General features: G+C 43.1%; 1 non-coding gene across 1 annotated transcript; it reads left to right on the plus strand.

Moving 5' to 3' along the window:
• The first annotated feature begins 17,565 nt into the window (after positions 1–17,565).
• Positions 17,566–17,671, plus strand: LOC116659923. The gene has a single exon (XR_004315295.1). It is a non-coding gene; the product is annotated as a U6 spliceosomal RNA (small nuclear RNA).
• Positions 17,672–19,625: the final 1,954 nt, after the last annotated feature.

A 19,625-nucleotide genomic window follows, 5' to 3' on the forward strand; every position in this document is an offset into this window, starting at 1 on the left:
CATAACACACAGATGAACTCAGACACTGAGATACAATTCATCGGTTACATTCCTGACAGATACTGAGCCAGGGTAAAATGTTTCTATCACCTTATCTCTCTCTCTCCCTGTCTTTCTTGATAAAGTGCCCTGAAATAATTTTTACAGTATAGTAAAGGCATTCTGCTCCTGATTAAGTATTTTTTTCACTTTGTTGTTGCTATTTTTTTTAATTTACATTCTTTTAAATTGAAATATAGTCAGTTTACAATGTTGTGTCAATTTCTGGTGTACAGCGTAATGTTTCAGTCATATGTGCATGGTAAGTATTTTTAATGTTGTAAGATGGCAAAATATACTCCAAGTGAAGTCAAATAAAGTTAAGGGTGCTGGGAGACACAGACAAAAAAGAGCATGAGGCCTTTATTACTATTGGCAAATCAATATTCCTCTGATTTTGATAGTTAAAAACATACATTGGCCACAAAAGAAATGTATAAAAGAGCTGATTGATTATTTCATTAAATTGAAAGTGAAGCTGATCATAAAATTTAATATTAGGAGAAAGTGGAATAGCTGGTGAAAAATTAAAGCAACTGTTATTAAAAATGTAAATTTAGTCTTCAAGACCCTCCATCAGCTGCCTCATTGTCGTTCCCTTGTCAAACTTCATCCTGTGTTATTTTTCATTTGGAAAACATAGTTATATTCTTCAAACTCATCTTCCTTTTCCTGCCCACTGCATCCTTTTTTTTTGGCTCACACTGTGTCCTTTGCCTGCCTTCTCTCTGACTTTTGTTCTGTTGCCACTACATCCTTCACGAGCTGGTGGAAGCTTCCTTAGGTCTCCTTGAGTCATCCATCCTGGGGTTCGGGGAACCTGATCATGAACACTTCTCTTCCCTTGCTGTGTTCTGAACCAGTTAAAAAATATACAGAAATAGGACAGACGAAGCCTAAAATATGATCTTTGTTCCAATGAGGCTAGAGAACGTGACAAGTGGTTCTCATAATCTGGGATCTAGAGGACACACCCACCCCACCGCAGGCAGAGCCAGCCCACCGCAGAGATCTGCCCCATCAAATTTAGCGCAAGCTTACAGTGCGCTCTCGGCCGGCGGGCTCACTCCCAAGAGCGGGAGGAAGGGGAGGGACAGGGCTGTACGGAGCTACTTCCTTATCCCAAGTTCATCATGGCAAGTGTGACCAGGTGGGGAGAGAGGCTGGGAGGGTTTCACTGGAGGAGCTTCCCCTACATGGAAAGAAGCATCGAGAGTGGGGAAAAGTGTTATTCCCCAGGAGCAACCCTATTTAGAAAAATTTCTTCATGGGCTTGTTATGTCTGTGATGTCATTTTTTTTTTTATCTTTTGATTCTCCTGGAGCTCAGTCAGGGAGGCAGAGCCATTATAAGTATTAGGAGATGAGGAATCGATTACAGACGTCAGGCATTCCAGTCGGGGGAGCCACTGAGGTCTCTAAGGGAGAGGTGGACGGGGAGAGACTCACTAACCGCTCACCCTGCAGCACTGGGGTGGGCGGAGTCTGGGAAGGAAAGCGGAGGAGCCGACCGCGTCCAGTGCCAAAGCGAGGATGTGAAGGGACAGAACATGGAGACCTTCTGGGAAGCTGTTACCTCTGAGCAGCTACTGCGGTTCCGTGGCCAAGCTTCTGGTGGTGGACCTGGGGCTGCTGTGGCCTGCCGGGCCACCGGTCAGGGAGAACGTGACCTGAGGCAGAGGAGAGTGGGACCAAGCAGGGACACCCCAGCACCTCTGATCAGTCTGTCACCTCCTCCACCTGTGAACAGCCTTGTTACTGCTTCTCTCTCAGCTCCTCCTCTGGCCAGTTCTAGCCTGGAATCATCGCGAGGGGAGAGAATTCCAGGAAAAGCAGTTCTCCGCTTAAAGAAGCTGGTGATGGAGCAATCCAGCACAGTCAACACCTTGACCACGTGACCCACATGCTCCTCTTTTTATCCACGTTTAACTTCTGAGTAAAGACAAGAGAGAAATCTTGTTTTGGCTTAACCCATAAAAAATGCTGTAACCCATGTCCTTGAAAAGCATTTATGGTCCTTTATGTCAATGTACTCATCTTCGGGGGACGTTCATAGCTCTTTCCCCGGAATCATATTCCCCCTTTGAGAGCCTGTAACTTACATATTGATATGTAATGTTAATCATCACGAATACATCTCATGTTAGATAGTATGGGAATCAAAGAAAAAGAATGAAAAAATATAGATAGTCATATCAAAGTAAGAAAGGAATACTACTCTTCTTTTCCGCTGGTCACAGGACACAGCTGGTGTTTGTAACTTCCTCCTTCCGGTAACCATGTCATATTCCCTTTGCCCCAAGAAAGTACCTGAACTCACCATGGTTTTTGCCTGGTGATGGAAGGGGACCTAAACCTTCACTCCTGAAGCATTGGTGCTATTAGCAGGCCCTTCTATCCTGAGTTATTGTAGGACTCTGTTTACTTTTATCATAGAGCATGGCACATTGTGTAGTAGCGTGATACAATGTGAAAAATACTTGATCTTTGTCCCCAGTTCCTGGCACAGATCTCCTAAAACCCTTGAGATTTCGTGAGTGATAACGGTGATTGGAGCATCTTTTGCTCTAAAGAGGGGAACTCTTGGCGAGAAGAAGCTTCAGGGTGGGGGTTGGTGACCAGAGGAGCCATGTGATTGGAAGGTTGGAATGTTCGGCCCCACCCCCAGCCTCTGGGGAAAGGAGAGGGTCCAGAGACTGAGTTAATCACCAATGGCCAACAATTTAATCAATCATGTCTATGTAATGAAACCTCCATTAAAAAACCCCTGAACAGTGGGGTTTGGAGAGATTCTGAGTTGGCAAACACATATGTGTGTTGGGAGTGTGGCGCACCTGAACCCCGAATTGTGGGGATGGGAAGCAAAAATTTCACTAGTTGATGGTTACAGGTACTCTGAAAGGAATCACTTCTGTTTTCGTCCCTTGATTCTCAAGCTCCTGAATCCTATGTCTGGGAGAAACAGTACAATTTCATAGTCATTAATGTGGAACATTTGCTGCATTCTGGACAGTATCCCACCATGCCTGCAGAGGACTGGCACTCAGCTGGCACTGAGCCTTCAAAGGCCCTTCTGCTATTCTATCAAGCCACTTGCTCCAGAGAGATGAGGCTATGGTCAGTCCAGGGAATTCCATGAGCATAAGCCCATGGCCCAATTTTTGCTGAAAAATGAGTTTTGCTGAAAAATAAGTTACCTGATGAAGAACAACACTACGATGGTGAATAAGGCAGTCTGTAAGACCGTGGATGGGGTTTTGGTATAAGTAATGTGGGAAGGAATGGCAAATCCACATCCAGAGTAAGTTCTGCCTTTCACGGAAGACCACATGGAAGGGGTCCAATGCAATCCACCTGCCATTAGATGGCTGGCGGCTCCCCCAGGAGATGGCGCTGTATCAGGGGCTCGGTGTTCATCTCTGCTGCTGACAGGCTGTGTATTCGGCCCAATGAGCATGCTATTGGGCCCAGCACAAATTGTTGACCCACAGAACTATGAGAAATAAATGTTTTAAGCTGCTAATTTTTGAGGCGGTTTGTTGTGCAGCAAAAGCTAACTTAAATAGAAATTGGTACCAAGAAGTGGAGGGCTGCCATCACCAAAACCTAAAACACATGGGGATGGTTTGAGATCAAAACAATTGGCAAAACCTATTGCACGTGGTTATTCAGAAGTTAGAAACTACACTAATAAAGTTATGGTTCCGGTTAAGGAAATTTTCAGGCAGAATATTGGTAAGATATAAAAAGAAACAAATGAACTAAAGAAAGAATTATTTGGTTGGCAAGAGGAAAGTAGAGGAAACAGAGAGCACCCAGGACTTTCTAGACTAGAAAATAAAATTGGTTTTCATTCCCAGACTCCAGTTTACAAAATATCATTGCAAAATCTAATCAAAGAAATGGCTCTAGGACCCTAATGAGGACTTCAGAATGATGTATGATGGTTCCTACATGATTCTCTCAACTGGACAAGATAATTTCTAAAGATCTCAAGGTCATTAACCCATAGCATCCTGAACTGCTTCCCAAAGAAAAAAGGAGACAGCATTGAAAAAAATCATGTGTTTATCCTTTGTCCAATTAAGTGACTGTAATGTGATACATAAGAAATTCATAAAGTTTTAAAGGGAGTTGTATAAGCTTATAAAAGGGACTGATACAGTGCAAAGTGAAAAGATGACTTTGGGACCTCAGATTTCTTAGAGCTGGAAGCAGAATGAGTGAAGCTATTTATCTAGTCATATTACAATATATCTTATGGTGATACAACTAGATTTTTGAATTGCTGTGGACCAGTGACTCCTGTGTGTTTCCCATTTTTCCTTTTTTTTTTTTTGAATGAAAATTTTTATTATAATTCTCTTTTTTGCCATCTCACCATTGCATGTTGGGTGTACGTGGGGAGGGAGCAAATAAACTTGTCTGTTTAGTCTACAGATTTCTGGATTAAGAAGAGCCACATGCAAGAAAGCTGTACCCGAGGGATGTCATCCAGTGCTGGACCAGATGCAGCTCCTGGGATAACTGGGCTCTGGGTCCAATGTTCGGCTGTCTTGGAAGAAGGTGAATTCATTTGACACGTGGGAGGAATACACGTAAGTATAGCCAGTGGGTGACTGTGGTAGACTAAACATGGTTACAGATTCCTTACAGCTTGTCCCATAAAGGGATGCATTTGGTTTCTCTAGCCTTTGAATTGTGGCTGTCTGGCTCATGACTTGATTTGATCAACAAAACATGGCAGTGGGATGACGTCCAAGCTGTGAATCTAAGCCTCAAACACCTTGCAGCCTCCGCACGTGGTCTCTTGGAACTTGTCCACTCTGTGAACAAGCCCACCCTCTTTTTCCTGTAGAGAGAAAGGTCCAGTTGGCCCAGACTTGCCAGCTGTCCCAGCTGAGGCCCTGGCTATAGGAGTGAGCTTGTCCAGACACTGTGCAGAGCAGTGATAGGCTGTCTCAACCCCATGCACCAATCTACAGAACCTCGAGCAAATAAATGATTATTTTAAGCCAGGGAGTTTTGGAGTGGTTTGTTACCTAGCAAAATCCAGTTGGAACACACCTCCATTTGCAGCTTCATGTATGTCTTTTGTCTTTCTATTGCGATGGTAAAAACCTCCAAGGCAGTGACTGTGTTTTGTGATTTTTGTGACTTCTAGAACACCAAGAAGCACAGGGCTGGGTACAGACTGAGGCTGTATGAATGATTTTTATGTGCCTGAAGCTCTTATTCCTTTGGCTGGAGATAACTGAGCTTGAAAGTGAAATATCAGAAGAAAAAGTTAAGGCTAAATTAGGCACATCAGATGGTCTACTGCTCCCCTCGCCCCGATTTCCCCAACAAGAGAAAGAGGTTTGGTCTGTAACTGCCACTCTTCCAGATCAGAGGGAACCAGATTTTCCAACAATTTTACTATTAGACTGTCAGTGGGCAGTAAAGAAGGAGCTATTATGTAAAGAAGTAACCATTTTAAAAATAAATAAATAGATAAAGAAAGGTTTTGGGAAGCTGGGAGCATTGGCCCCAGCTCTGAGCCCTTCAGCCAGCACGCACATCCATCACTGGGCTTAATGACCAAGGCAGGTGAGTCGAAGGCAGGCCACCGAGGGTTCGAGCCATTGCCTGCAAGCACCTTGCTCCCGCTCTGATCTGAGCCTGCCCTGCGGCTATTTCCTCCCGGAGCCTGGTCCTCTTTGCAACCTGCTCTTCCCTTTGAAATTGGCATTGGCATTAACTTTTCCCGGCTTGGACCCTTACAGCTTGTCTAGGTGTGGGCTGAGATTCACGCTAGGTCTTTGCACTCGGTGTTGCTTCAGGTGGATGATACCCTGACCTGACTTCATCTCCTCGTGGACTGATGCACTGCTCTGGATGTCCTTCTGTGAAGACGGACGGACTGCCGCCAGTCTTCAAAGACAAAGTGTTGGGTAGCGGTAATGATGTGAAGTGGAAATGAGCTAGAACGGGGAGCGAGGAGGAAGGCCCTGCACACACTGCGGACTCTGACAGGGCAATGCCTCACCTACTGAGGACTCTCCTCGTGGGAAAATTCCAGAAGCTAGAAGAGCATGTCACCAGAAAAGAGCTCTTTCTTGTAAGTACACTTTCAAACTCTCCTGCCCAAGGGCTGTTCCAGCTCTGAGCGAAGGGATGGCCCCTGCAGGTCTGTCTTCTTTATTCTGTGAGGAGACCCTCAAGAGACACTGCAGAAATAAGAGAGGTGGGTAGGGACCTCCAGGGAATGACTTTACATCCATTGCTGTATTTCCACTCTGTTGGGTCTTGTAGAGAGTTGGGTAGGGTCAAGGCTAGCTAACCAGGCAAAGGGAAAAAAGTAAAATATTCTGCTTACATTTACAAGCTAGGGATGTAGTCATTCCCTCCTGAAATTATTAAGAAACATACTGAGCATCTTTTCTCTTGCTGGAGTTTAGAGCGATGGCTTCCAGGTGGTACACACCTTAGAGCAGCTGGTGTCTGCAGAGCTGTCTCAAGGCACCTGTCCCCTCAGAGCCCCCAACAGGCAGCTCTGACACATTCTGCTTTGGATGCAGGTGACGTGTAACAGGACCCCATCAAAGGATCGCGCTGGCCTGGGGAATCCAGCACAAGGCTTAGATACAAGTTCACGTCCTCCTCATTTTTTCAAGCCTAATAACTTTAAAGACCGTGCTATGCCTTTTCACTTTGTAATCAAACCAGAATGTGACTTGTTCCCTCTGTCCTTATTTGCAGAGTCTCTAAAGTGAATCTCTAAAGTGATCGTTACTAAAAACGTCGGTGGGCACAGTCGGCAAGTGACGGTACTGCCTTTCTGTGTGGGAGGCCTCACTGATACCTCAACATTCACCCGAAGCGTGAAGGGTGTGCATCCCTCGGTCCCCAGGCCTCCTCTTCTGTGTCTGCTTGATTGCCGCAGGTGTGCAAGAGCCTGTTCTGTGGGAAGCCGTGTGTCTCTGCACAGGAGCTTGGGCTTGGAGGTGCATTTATCAAATGCATGCCGGCTCCTGCAAAACTCCCTGAGAACATTGTAAAACACCTGCATACGAACGGTTTTTATCGTTGGAATTATTTTACTGCACAATCAAAACCCTACAGTTGTATCGTAGAAGCAGGCTACATGACTCCAAGTGCAGACATTGGCTGTGAACTTCACTGCTGACACTTTATTTCTTGTAATTAAACTTTTACTTTTATTTCACCTATTTTATCCCATAAACAGGGAAAGAAAATAAAACATATGGAGGGAACCGTGGGATGTTGTGGTTTGCTCCATGTTTTTGGTAATTTTAGCTGTTCCCAGTGAACCTCAAGGCCTGAAACTTGCACTTGAGGTGTATTAAAAATAAAGGCATTAGTTAAGGAATAGTGAAGAGCTGGCTCCACATTTAAGTTGGAATCTTCTCCATGGCCTTGTCTTACAGAAAGTAACACCGTGATTGTCTGTATTTTCTTTCTTTTCGAAACCACTTCTGCTCCAAAGACCATGAACCAGAACTGAAGAAACAACTTTTTCCTGCTGGCGTGAGATAATTCAGCCTCCAGGATGTCTTAATCCTGGGCCTCCCTTAATTGCCTCCTAACTGTGCTGAACTGTGGCTGGTAGGAGTTGCAATGCGGATCGCAGTTTACAAGGCGCTGCAATCGTTTCTCGTACTCAGAGTAGTCCTGAGCTATACTTGAGAGAGATTTAAAAGAAAAAAAAAAAGTTTTACCCTCCTGGATGTCTTGACACCTCAAGTGAGACTTTCTTACTATCTCAAAATGAATGGTTGTCTTTTAACAACTTAGTCAGAGACAGAAAGGAAAAAAAGCATTAGGGCTGCTGATACCTCATTAATTTTGTTTTAGTAAAGTCACGTCACATGGTCTGTCCTGTCCAGGGGAGCTGGGGAACTCCTAACACCTTTAGATTTCCAAGAGGGGTGGTAATTATTTTGAAACCCTGATCTGTGAGTGAAACCAAAGTACAGCAAAGATCTCCTTTTTTTTCCCCTTGTGATTGTCTACAGGATGTATTTATTAAGTAAGAAGGAGTTCATATTTAGACAGCAGGGAAAAATAAATTGAAAAAAGTTATTTCTTTTATGGCTCCTTATGGATGTTTAGCATTTATTTCTACCTATTCTGCCTAATTTCTTCCTTTTCATCTTGGGACCCCAACCTAGAAAGCCAAGATAGATACACAATGTACGGGGGGAGAGGCACTCCGTTAACTCTTGGGGGAGATAAGACATGGCAGGGTCCTCAAGAACTCATAGTGCAAAAGGGAGATAGAAACATGAGTGATAATATGATGCCGCTTAGGAAGACATATGTGAAGAGTGCATGGAGGAGGGACACCTGTCACAGGCTGAGGGAGGGAAGGGTGGATTTCTGGAGACGCCACTGAGTCAGTGCTTTAAGAATGATTCAGAATCAGCCAGGAAAAGAATGTGAAGAGGGGGTTTTAGGCATATGGGATTGATAAGAAACGCAGCAGGTGTGAAACATGTAGTGAGAGCAGGAATCACAGAAGTTCTGTTTAGTAAGAATGCAGACAGGAAGGGGTGGGAGGTTATCAGGTCAAGAGGCAGGTAAGGGCCAGTTAGGAGGGTCCCCTACGTGCCATGCCTGTGAGCTTGGACTTCCTCAAGGAGAAGCTGGGGAAGCCTCTAAGCAGGGAATGGACCTGGTGAGATGTGTGCTTTATAGATGCCGTCCAGGCAGCTGGGTGCAGAGCGAACTCAAACACAGGAAAACGAAGGCTGCAGGTCAGAGAGGAGGCTGGTGCGATCATCCAGGACAAAGCCCCGAACTTGGGTGGTGAGAGCAAAATAGCGAGGGGTTAGGGTTAAGAAATAGGTTAAATCAGCAGGCCTTAGGCTAAGTGCATAGAAGGCGACCTGGAGGCCCATTCAGTCTGCACAGTTGCCGCAGAAGGGACTCTGGCTTAGAAGAGACTGGATCCCGCCTGACCTGAAGCTCCTCCAACACGCCAGGGTGATTGTAAACCTGTAACACCGTGGCGAGGCTGCTGGGTCTGGCATCAACAAATCAGGGGTTATGGGTGGACATTCAGCTCTAAAATCAACTCTAAGCCTGGTCTTTCTCATTCTCAGGAATCTTGGAACACTTTGTGGGATAACTATTGTGGAGAACTGAAGACAAATGGCGGTGGGAAGATTGAGGCCAGTTTTTAGCTACGAAGCCTAGGATTTTCATTTCTAAGTGTTTCCTGATTGAAAGTCATGTGTTTTGTGGTGGGAATGCCCTCTGGTTCCCAGAACGATTCCTCAAAGCTTTTAGGACAAAGCCGGAGTCCTGGGCTTGGCACTCAAGCTCCTTCGATGGTCTGCCTAGTTTTCTGCACTCTTGTTCCCCACCATCCCACGCATGCGTCCTTTCTTCACATCTTGCCATTAATAATTCATGGACCTTTGCAGGTGGTGATCCTACTTCTGAAGTTTTCTCCCAGAGTTTTTCATCTGAATACCTTTCACTCACCTTCAAAAAGCGTCTGATTCTTTAGAAAACTTTCCCAAGCCCCCAGCCCGATTCAATTCGGTTTCCATGCTGAGCCTGTCCACACCCTGTTCTTGTACTTGTCACACTTCTGTGTTTCTCTCCAGCTGTTCTGTCAGTCCTATTAGGCTTTCAAAGGAGAAAAACTGCATTTGTGTGTACATTTTTGTATATTTATTTCCAGTGATTAGCACAGTGCTTAGCAAATAGTTTTGAATACGTATAGGTAGACATGTATTTGTCCTAGATCAGGCTCAGATGACCAGGGATTTATAAGTCACAATAACAACTTAAAACACCCAATAATAAAACCCCCTAGACAAAATTAGCTATGTGCCGAAGTACTCTGAAAACAGTAAGACACTGATGAAAGAAATTCAAAATGATGAAAATGGAAAGAGACTGTGCTCATGGGTTGGAAGAATTAATATTGTTAAAATGCCCATACCACCCAAAGCAATCTATAGATTCAACATAATCCCTCTTGAAATACCAATGGCATTTTCCACAGAACTGGAAAAAATAAGCCAAAAATTCTTACAGAACCACAAAAGATCCTGAATATCCAAGGCAACCTTAAGACAGAAAAACAAAGCTGGGGTATCATGCTCTCTGATTCCAAACTACACTACAAAACTGTAGTAATTAAAACTGTATGGTACTGGCACAAAAACAAACACATAGATCAATGGAACAGAACAGAGAACTTAGATAAATCCACACTTACATGGGCACTTAATTTATGATAAATAAGCCAAGAATATACAATGGGGAAAAGACAATCTGTTCAATAAATCACGTTGGGAAAACTACATGCAAAAGAATCACACTGGACTACTGTCTTACATCACATACAAAACTAAGCTCAAAGTGAATTAAAGACTTAAATGTAAGATCTGAATCCACAAAACTCCTAAAACACGGCTAGTATGCTGTTTGACATTGGTCTTAGCAAAATCTTTTTGGATATGTATCCTCAGGCAAGGGAAACAAAAGCAAAAATAAACAAATGGAACTACATCAAACTAAAAAGCTTTTGCATAGTGAAGGAAACTATCAACAGAAGGAAAAATGCAACTTACTGAATGTAAGGAGATATTTGCAAATGATAATATCCGATAAGGGGTTAATATCCAAAAAATATAAAAAACTCTCACAATTCAATATCAAAAAACAAATAAAACCTGATTAGAAAACTGACAGAGGAACTGTATAGACATTTTTCCTAGGAATACATACAGATGGCTGATGGACATGAAAACATGTTCAACATCAGCGATCATCAGGGAAATGCAAATCAAAGCCAGAATGAGATACCACCTCACAACTGTCAGAATGGCTATTACCAAAAAGACAACAAATAACAAGTGTTGTTGAGAATGTGGGAAAAAAGGAACTCTTGTGCTCTGTTGGTGAGAACGTAAGTTGGTGCATCCACTGTGAAAGACAGAATGGAGGTTCCTCAAAAAAATTAAAAATTGAACTACTATATAACCCAGCAATTCCACTTCTGGGTATTTATCTGAAGAAAACAAAAACACTAATTCAAAAAGATATATGCATCCCTATGTTCATTGCAGCATTATTTACAATAGTCAAGATATGGAAGCATCCTGAGCATCCATCAATAGATGAATGGGTAAAGAAGATGTGGGGTATATATATACATACATATACATATACACAGAGAGAGAGAGCGAGAGAGAGAGGGAGAGAGAGAGAGGAATATTACTCAGTCATAAAAAAGAATGAAATCTTGCCACTTGCAACACCATGGGTGGACATAGAAGGTATTACTCTAAGTAAAATAAATCAGAGAAAGACAAATACCATATGATTTCACTCATGAGTGAAATCTAAAAAAGCAAAACAAATGAACAAATGAAACCAAACAAAAGCAGGCTCATAAATACATAGAACAAACTGATGGTAGCCAGAGGGGACAGGGTGGGGGAAATGAGTGAAACAGGTCAAGTGAATTAAGAGGTACAAACGTCCAGCTGTAAAATATATGGGGATGTAATGTACAGCATAGGGAAAATAGTCAGTTATATTGCAATACCTTTGTATGATGACAGCTACTAGACTTATAATGTTGATCAATTTGTAGTGTATAGAAGTGTCAAATCACTATGTTGTACACATGAAAATAATGTAATATTGTATGTCAACCATACTTCAATAAAAATAAATTAAAAATGATGTGCTAATGCTTTTGAAAGTGAAAAACTGATTTACCAAAGTATATTATTTTTGCCATAAATGCCATGTTTATCCACTTATTCATTTAGCTAATACTTACTTGTCAAAACTGTGAACAAAGTACAAACAGAACAAGCAGGGCATATTTTAGGAGACTTACCTGAGTGGTGTCCAGATCTTTGGAAGACTAGAAGTTCAGCTATAACACTGAGTGTTTTACTGACCCCTGTATACTGCAGAGAAGCTAAGTGTGGATGGGATGGTCCCGAAATCACTTGTCCTGCTGGAAGGAGATCTGAGCTCTAACAAGCGGATGGACCTTGAGTAAAACCCCTCCCTCAGCTCTAATGGCTCATTTGTAAAGCCCAGGCAGTGGTACACACCTCCTGGGTCGCGGTGCAGTTCAGTGAGACAACGGGAGCCAGTGTGGATGTGGGCGGACGGGGCGCCGGGGTGACCTTTATGAGTGTGCGACCTGTGCAGGCTCACGAGGTCTTAGCCTTCGTTCAGCATCCTGCTGTCGCCATCTTGGAATCCTTTATAATCATTGAGCAAGGGACCTTGCAGTTTCATTTTGCTCTGGGCCCCTTAAATTATGTAGCCAGCTCTGCCTGGCATATAATAGGCACTAATAGTGCTCCCCAAAGAGCCCTAAATTCTCAACCTGAGATTAGGAGGGAAGCAGAGGGGCCACCTCTAATGAGTGCGGGGCTTCGGTGATGTCTTCATTTCGCTCTTCCCCTGAAGGAGAGCTGTTGCTCCTTCTTCCATTCCCACACTGCCTCCTGCAGAGTGTATAGATTTTCAATCCTGCCATCCACTTTCTCTCATTTATTTAAAAATTCCATACTGAGATCATTCTTTCATCTTGACTACTGTTTTTATCCCCCACCTGCCCCCTCTCCCTACCAAGATAAACACATTGGCTACCAGCTGTTCATAAAATAAAAAGCACAAATTCTTTTTTGATTCCATCAAAGTTCAAGTTGCAGGGTTTTTTTTTGTGTGTGTGTGTGGTGTTTAAACACTTTCAAAAATGTAAATTTAAAAAAAAAAGAAAACTAAGTCACTGAGATAGTTTGATTTTGGCACTTGCCCTGTAACTTTAGGCTTTTAATATCTCTGTTGGTTATAAACTGACCCTGAGTTTTTGCCCTGATGAAAATTATTTGTGCCAGAAATCTACACGGGGTTGAAACATTCTGCCACAATAATCCCTATGGATTAGAGCATACTGAAGTCCAATTATGGGAAGCAGAATGCTTCTTTTAAACCACTGAGCCAACAAATGAGGTCATTGGATGCTGAGAGACTATGAACAGCCACGAAGGGGCTAGTTCACAAGAGATGCTAAGCTGGTTTGGGCTGACCTATCCCTTAGTTGGTGGTGGGAATGTTGGCATTTATTTTTCATCAGTCGCCCTTTGCTTTTTTATTAATCTTTCCAAGTTACTAGCTACAAGATAAAAACCAACTAAAAGATGGTTGAATCTCTACACGGGGAAAACCAAGTCAACATCTGTACAGACTCTGTTTCCTTTAAAATTTTCTGCCTAAATGATTCCAAAAATGTCAATGTATTAAGCATTCTAAATAGAGAAGATTTCAGGTGTCGTTTCTAAGTGACAATTCAGAAATATTTACTTCACATCCCCCCTACCCCAAATGCTTTGAGATGGAAAATTGAATGAAAAGAAAAATGGGCAAACAAAACAAATTGGAATCATGCCTAGCTTGTTTACTTTAGGAAATCTCTTAACACACATTTTAATCAATTGAAAAGAGATGGTTCATCAGATCATAGAATTTTAGAGCTGAAAGGAGCCTCAGAGCCTTATCTCGTCCGACTCTCTCATTTTATGGATGAGGAAACTGGGACCCAGGGCGGGGAAGATGCCTTCCTAGCAGTGCACGGCTAATTAGCAGCCGGGCAGAGAATCCAAGTCTCCAAATGCCCCGCCTGGTGTCTTCCACAGTCTGGACGTCTGCCTCATTTTCACACCAATTGAAAGTCTTTGTATTTCTAAATGTAAAAGACCTGTAAAAGTAACTCAGTGAGCATAGGAAGAATATCTTTTTAAATCAGATGAGCATTTTCAAGTCCAGCTTCTGAATACTGACCGGCATTGGATATAAAGCTATTCTGCACAAGATGGGCAATACAAAACTTGCAGATTGAAAGAACTGCTCAGAAGTTAATTTATTTAAAAAACCTTAAACATACACATCTAACATCACATAAGGAAAAAATACTTCGGTCTAATATTAAAGAAAATAAAATCCTAAAGGCAATTTCAGGTGTCCTCTCCCAAAATAAAATAAATGGTGGGACATTCACAGACTTTCCCCGGGGGTGCTTATCAAACAGGGAGGACAATCTACTTTATTGTTCAAACTGGATCATTTTTGAGGGTGAAAGCATTCATTATGAGTATTTTTTTGCTGAGGCAACAAGTGTAAACTGGCACTTTCAGGGCAACTCGGACACACGGGTCACTTTACATACAACATGATAGAAAGCTGACACTAACCGAGCATTTACTGCGGGTAGGCGAGGCCTCCGGGACTTCCATACGGCAACTGGTCGAGCCGGTCAAGTCTGCAATGTTTTATTATAAGAGGCGCAAATATTATATTAAGAGGCAGAGGTGTGGGATCTCATAGTTTTCATTTTTTACAATGAAAGGTCCAGAAATCTTTTCTGTTTCTCTAGGTAGAAAGCAATAAAAGTTTTCAAGGTGTTTCTTTCCTACCTTCCAATCTCCCCTCCACCCGCAATTTCTTCCACAAAGTCCTTCTTTCTAAGACGTCTATGAGTAAGTAGCAAAATTCAAATAGGAATGTTTTGGTACTGAATATTTCTCTGAAAACAGCTTCCTGGAGAGGAAGGTTTCTTTGTCCTGACAAGAGAGGTTGCTGCTGAATTTGCTTTTTCTCACTTTTAGTTGGTTTTACAATGGGGTTGTTGAAAGCAATGAACAGTTTAGAAAAATACCCTTGGTGCTGTGGAACAGGAAGCGTTTCCAAAGCTTGTTCAAAATCTGATTGCATTAGCAATTTCTCCAATCTATTGTATTAGCTTTGTAATTTGCTTCTGTGACCCACAGAATCTATTGACTCAGACAGTGACTTTTTTTTTTTTTTAAAGGAAGAGAGAAAGACCTATCTCTCTTTGGAAAATACAATCTTGGAAGAACTTAGGAAAAAACAGATTTCTAGACTGGCCAGAAGGTAAGATCCAAATCTGTGCAATTTGCTTGTCATTGTCTACATGTAGGCAGTCAGCACATCTGCCTTGATAGCTCTTTTGGATATTAGACAGTCCTTTAAAAGTAATAGGTACAGGCTGTAATCCTAGGAGATTTTTCTTTCTAAAGGGAAGGAGAAACCCTGACATTTGAAGACAGCTAATGTGCTTACTGAACCTAGGACATGTGTCTAGACCTTAATACCTAATGAGGCGGCCTCACGGGGAACTGGCAAAATTGTGGTTTACAGAGTTCTGTCTGGTGCCAAGGGCTGTATGCTTGGCACTTAGCCAACCACTCTGCCAGGCAGTCTTTGAAGATTCTCTTGATTTATCTCAATAGGGAAAGGGTTTCCTCCATGGAAAGCGAACCACCCAGTTATCAGAACCAGGATGTTTGTATGCTGTTATGGGCTGAACTGTGCTCCCCTCAGAAGGATATGCTGACATCCTGAACCCCTATACCTCAGACCTTTTTTGGACAAGTTCAACTGATGTAATTAGTGAGGGTCCTAATCTAATGTAACTTATTCAAAGGAGGAATTTGGACACAGAGGGAGGGAAGACCATGGGAAGAGACACAGGAGGAAGATGGTCATTTCCAAGTCAGAGCTACAAACCGTCTGCCAGGAGGGAGGCCTGGAACAGACCCTTCCGTCCCTCCTTCGGAGAGAGCACGGCCTTGCCAACATCTTGATTTCAGATTTCTGGGCTTCAGAACTCTGAGGTAATACATTGCTGGTGTTCCGAGCCACCCAGTTGCTGGCACTTTGTTACAGCAGCTCTCACAAGCTGATACACATGTTCTCCCATACCTCAGCAGCTGAGGACTTGCTTCTGGTGACCAGTTGTATCTTCTACTCTCTTCTCTGCCTGTGGCTGGGGGAAGGCGCCCATAGAGACCAGGTCCAGGCGGGAAGTGCCCAAGTTAGAGCATCAGGCAGCTGAAACCTCTCCAGGCCTCAGAACTGAGGTAGATCCCCAGCTGCCCCACCGTGGACAGTGGAGGGTGTCAGGGGAGGTGGCCCGTATGGTGGCTGCGATCTTACACCCCTCCAACACAGACAACAGTGGTTCTGAGCAGACTCCTTTTTCACCCTCTCTTACCCAGAGTGGTTTCCAATATGAACTCTAGTGGTGTTAATTGATGGGAGAATGATCTGTCACAGCTATTGAATAATGCACACATTGATGATTGCTTAATAACTTAAAAGCCCTTACGATGGGGTGAGGAGAGGGAAGCAAGCATGCTCCACCTCCTGCTGAGGGGGAAACAAAAACCTTCATTCAAGTCATTTACAGGAGGGACCCTAGAAGGGCCAGGTGAGCCCTGATCAGCAGCTTCTGCAGGGAAGTCACCTGCTTTTATTAAACTCACCCCACTATGCCTCTAAGTGCCACCAGAAACATAAGTCTCATATTAGCTAGAAATAATAAAATGCTCAATAAACCCCCAATTATGAAGGCCCGGCCAGGAAACTCTCAAACGCTCCTGCGTACAGCACACCTGGTGAGTATTTTTACTGTAAAGTATAAAATCTGCCCTTTCGAAAATGGCACAGAATTGGTGGCACCGCACATTGATGCCCTTTAAGTGGTAAGCTAGAGTTTGCAGAGTTTATAAACTCCTCATAAGCCTTTGCTAGAACGTAAAAGTTTAGAATAACAAGCGGGGCTTGATGAGCTGTCGAGACGGAAGCAAACAGCCTTCGTTTCCCGTCCGAAGAAGAGGACACTCAGTGTGGTGGTGGAGTTGCTTTGCCCCAGGGGCAAAAAGCTGGTAGAGAGGACTTATGTCAGATGAATTCCATCTTCTCTTTGATTTCTGCTATAGAATCAAGGGCAAAATTCTAAAGAAGAAAACTCGTGTCAAAGAAGTGTTAGCAGAACCCACGCTGGGCTGGCACGTCATCACACCCAGGTGGCCGTGCAGGTCTTTGCATTTCCCCTGGAGACGTGTGATTTTTTTGTGGGCTTTTTTGATTCTGGGATCTTCCACACTCACGCCAGCCCACCTCAAATTTCGTTCTCCATCCTCTTCTCTTGGCCCACCTCCAATTCCTCCATGAAGTTTTCGGTCATGACCAGGGGCCCTCCCCTGCAGCACGCTGGGTAGCCATTACTCCCCAGATTCCTCTCTTTTTCGTCTCTGGAGTCCTGCTGGTCTCTCTCCAACGGCAAGTTTCCTGGAACCCTCTGTCGCAGGTTGGGTCCTGGGGAAACAAACTGTGAGATGGAGCCTGGGCGGTGCTCAGGGGGCCATCCCCGTGCGGGAGTAGAGGAAGCAGGAGGGGCAGACGGAGAAGTTGACCGTGACGCAGTCACCACAGAGCCCTCAGCTGACCCCTGTGGTACCCTTCTGAGTTGTCCCAAATGGAGGCGAGGGGGCTGGGTCTCTGTGAACCCAAACAGCGCCAGAAGCTGGCTGCCCTGGGGAGGGGCATGGTCTTGGGCAAGGCAACAGAAAGGGAGCAAATAGATACAACCCTACATCTTAGAATTTCAGGCGCAAGAAGAGTGACTGAGAAGGAACCACTGTCCACATAGTGACTTAAAGCGCGTCTCACTGTGCTCGCTTCAGCAGCACGTACACTAAAATTGGAGTGAGACAGAGACGATTAGCGTGGCCCCCACACAAGGTGACACTCAAATTTGTGAAGCGTTCCGTATTCTTTTAATCAATGATGCCTATGTAATGAAGCCTCGATAAAAATCCAAACGGACAGGATTCGTAGAGCTTCCAGGTTGGGGAACACCCGCTGATGCTGGGAGATTGGGCGCTCAGAAGGGGCTGGGAGCCTTGGGGTCGCTTTCCATATACCTTGTCCTGTGCATTTCTGCCAAGTAGCTGTTCCCCAAAATATATCTTTTTACAATAAACCAGTAATCTAATAAGTAAAAAAATTTTTAAGTAAAAAAATTGAATCATACAATTAAAAAAAATTAAAAAATAAAGAGTATCTTATTGTGTCCTTTTACCAGCGTGTTTCACATCTAAAACCTGGTTTGGTCCAAATATATACATATATAACTTGTAAAATTATAGTAATATATATATATACACACACACACATATATATATAGTAAAATTATAGTAAAAAGATCTCCAAATACAAATATATATATATATATATATTATATATAATATATATATATTTAATATATATATATATATAATATATATATATATAATATATATATATATATATATATATATATATAATAATTCGTAAAATTACAGTAAAAAGAATCTTATCCAACTGGCTCTATCCTAGCTTAAAAGGTGCCACGTGAGCTTTCGAGAAGAAATTAGGATGAGCTGCTTGGCTGAGGCCTTTTTTTATACTAGAATGGTGGAATTAAAATCTCCTTCTTTGAAATAAAGAAAGAATAGATTTTCATCTGTCTGAGGTAATTTAATATAACCTACCTGGAGGCAGAGGAGAATGCAGCAAATGATTCTTCTAGTCATCTCTAGCTCTATAATTATATTTTCAGAGGGAGAGAAAAAAGATTCCTGCTGCTCTGCACATTATTATACATTTTGAAGAGGCTTCAGAGTTTAATATTTGTCATTCAGCCACTTTCCTAATTTTATGTCTAATTAGGCAAGAAATTGAAGTTTCAGAAACAGTCTTGATTTGCAAAATTCCCATATGTATTTCAATTCACAAATTTAAAAAAAAATACATTCCTTCTAGGTATGCAGTGCTTTGCTAGGAGACCAGGGACAGAGGCTGGAAGAGGAGGACAGAGGCCAGTCTCGGGGTTCAGAGTCCTGTGAGGAGGGAGACACATTCACAGCCACCTGGGATGAGCTGTTAAGCTGGGGGAATTGTCATCTTTTAATGGAAACATCAAGGTGAGATCGCTGAATTGTGTTGGATGCGGGAGGAGCGCTGGGGAAAGCTTTACAAAGAGGCGAGATTGGAACTGGGTCAAGGGTGAACAGAACCTCACTCAGGGCCCATGAAGGAAGGAAGGAAGGAAGAAGGGAAGAAGGAGGGAGCGAAATAGGGAAGAACAAATCTGACCCCATATTAGATCTGTTCCTTTGTCTCTAATGCTGTGTTCTGTTCCTGGGCTGAGTCATGCTGGTTCTGCACTTTTTGTAAAAGAATATTGCCAGCCTATAGCCTGAAATATACAGGAGAGCCCGTTCTCAAGGCTCTGAGCTTTAAGGGTATAACAGTTTCCCATTCATATAAAGATAAAAAATTGTAGAATAGAAAATAACACTTGTCTTGTTGGAGGTTTGCTGGGACACTGTGACCTGACCTACATGGATACTTGCAAGAACAAAGGATTCCGACACCAAGAAGTTTGCAGCAGCCAGTCACACTTCCTCCCCTTTTTTGTACAAAAGGAGCCTGAATTTTCTGACTTGGTGAAGGTGGTTCTCCAGGACATCATTTCTGAATAAAGTCATTATTCTTTGTCCCAGCACCTCATCTCCTGACTGACCAGCCTGTGTACCCATTGATGAGCAGAGCGAGTTTGGACTCGGTAACAGGAGGAAAGGAGGAAGGAAGAAAGGAAGGAAAGAAAGCAAGGAGAGAGGGAGGGAGGGAGGAAAGGTTCTTAGAGACACCACTTCAGTGAAATCCTCCCCTGGCCCGTTGTGATTA

Source organism: Camelus ferus, chromosome 25 (genome assembly GCF_009834535.1).
Source record: "Camelus ferus isolate YT-003-E chromosome 25, BCGSAC_Cfer_1.0, whole genome shotgun sequence".
NCBI lineage: Eukaryota > Metazoa > Chordata > Mammalia > Artiodactyla > Camelidae > Camelus > Camelus ferus.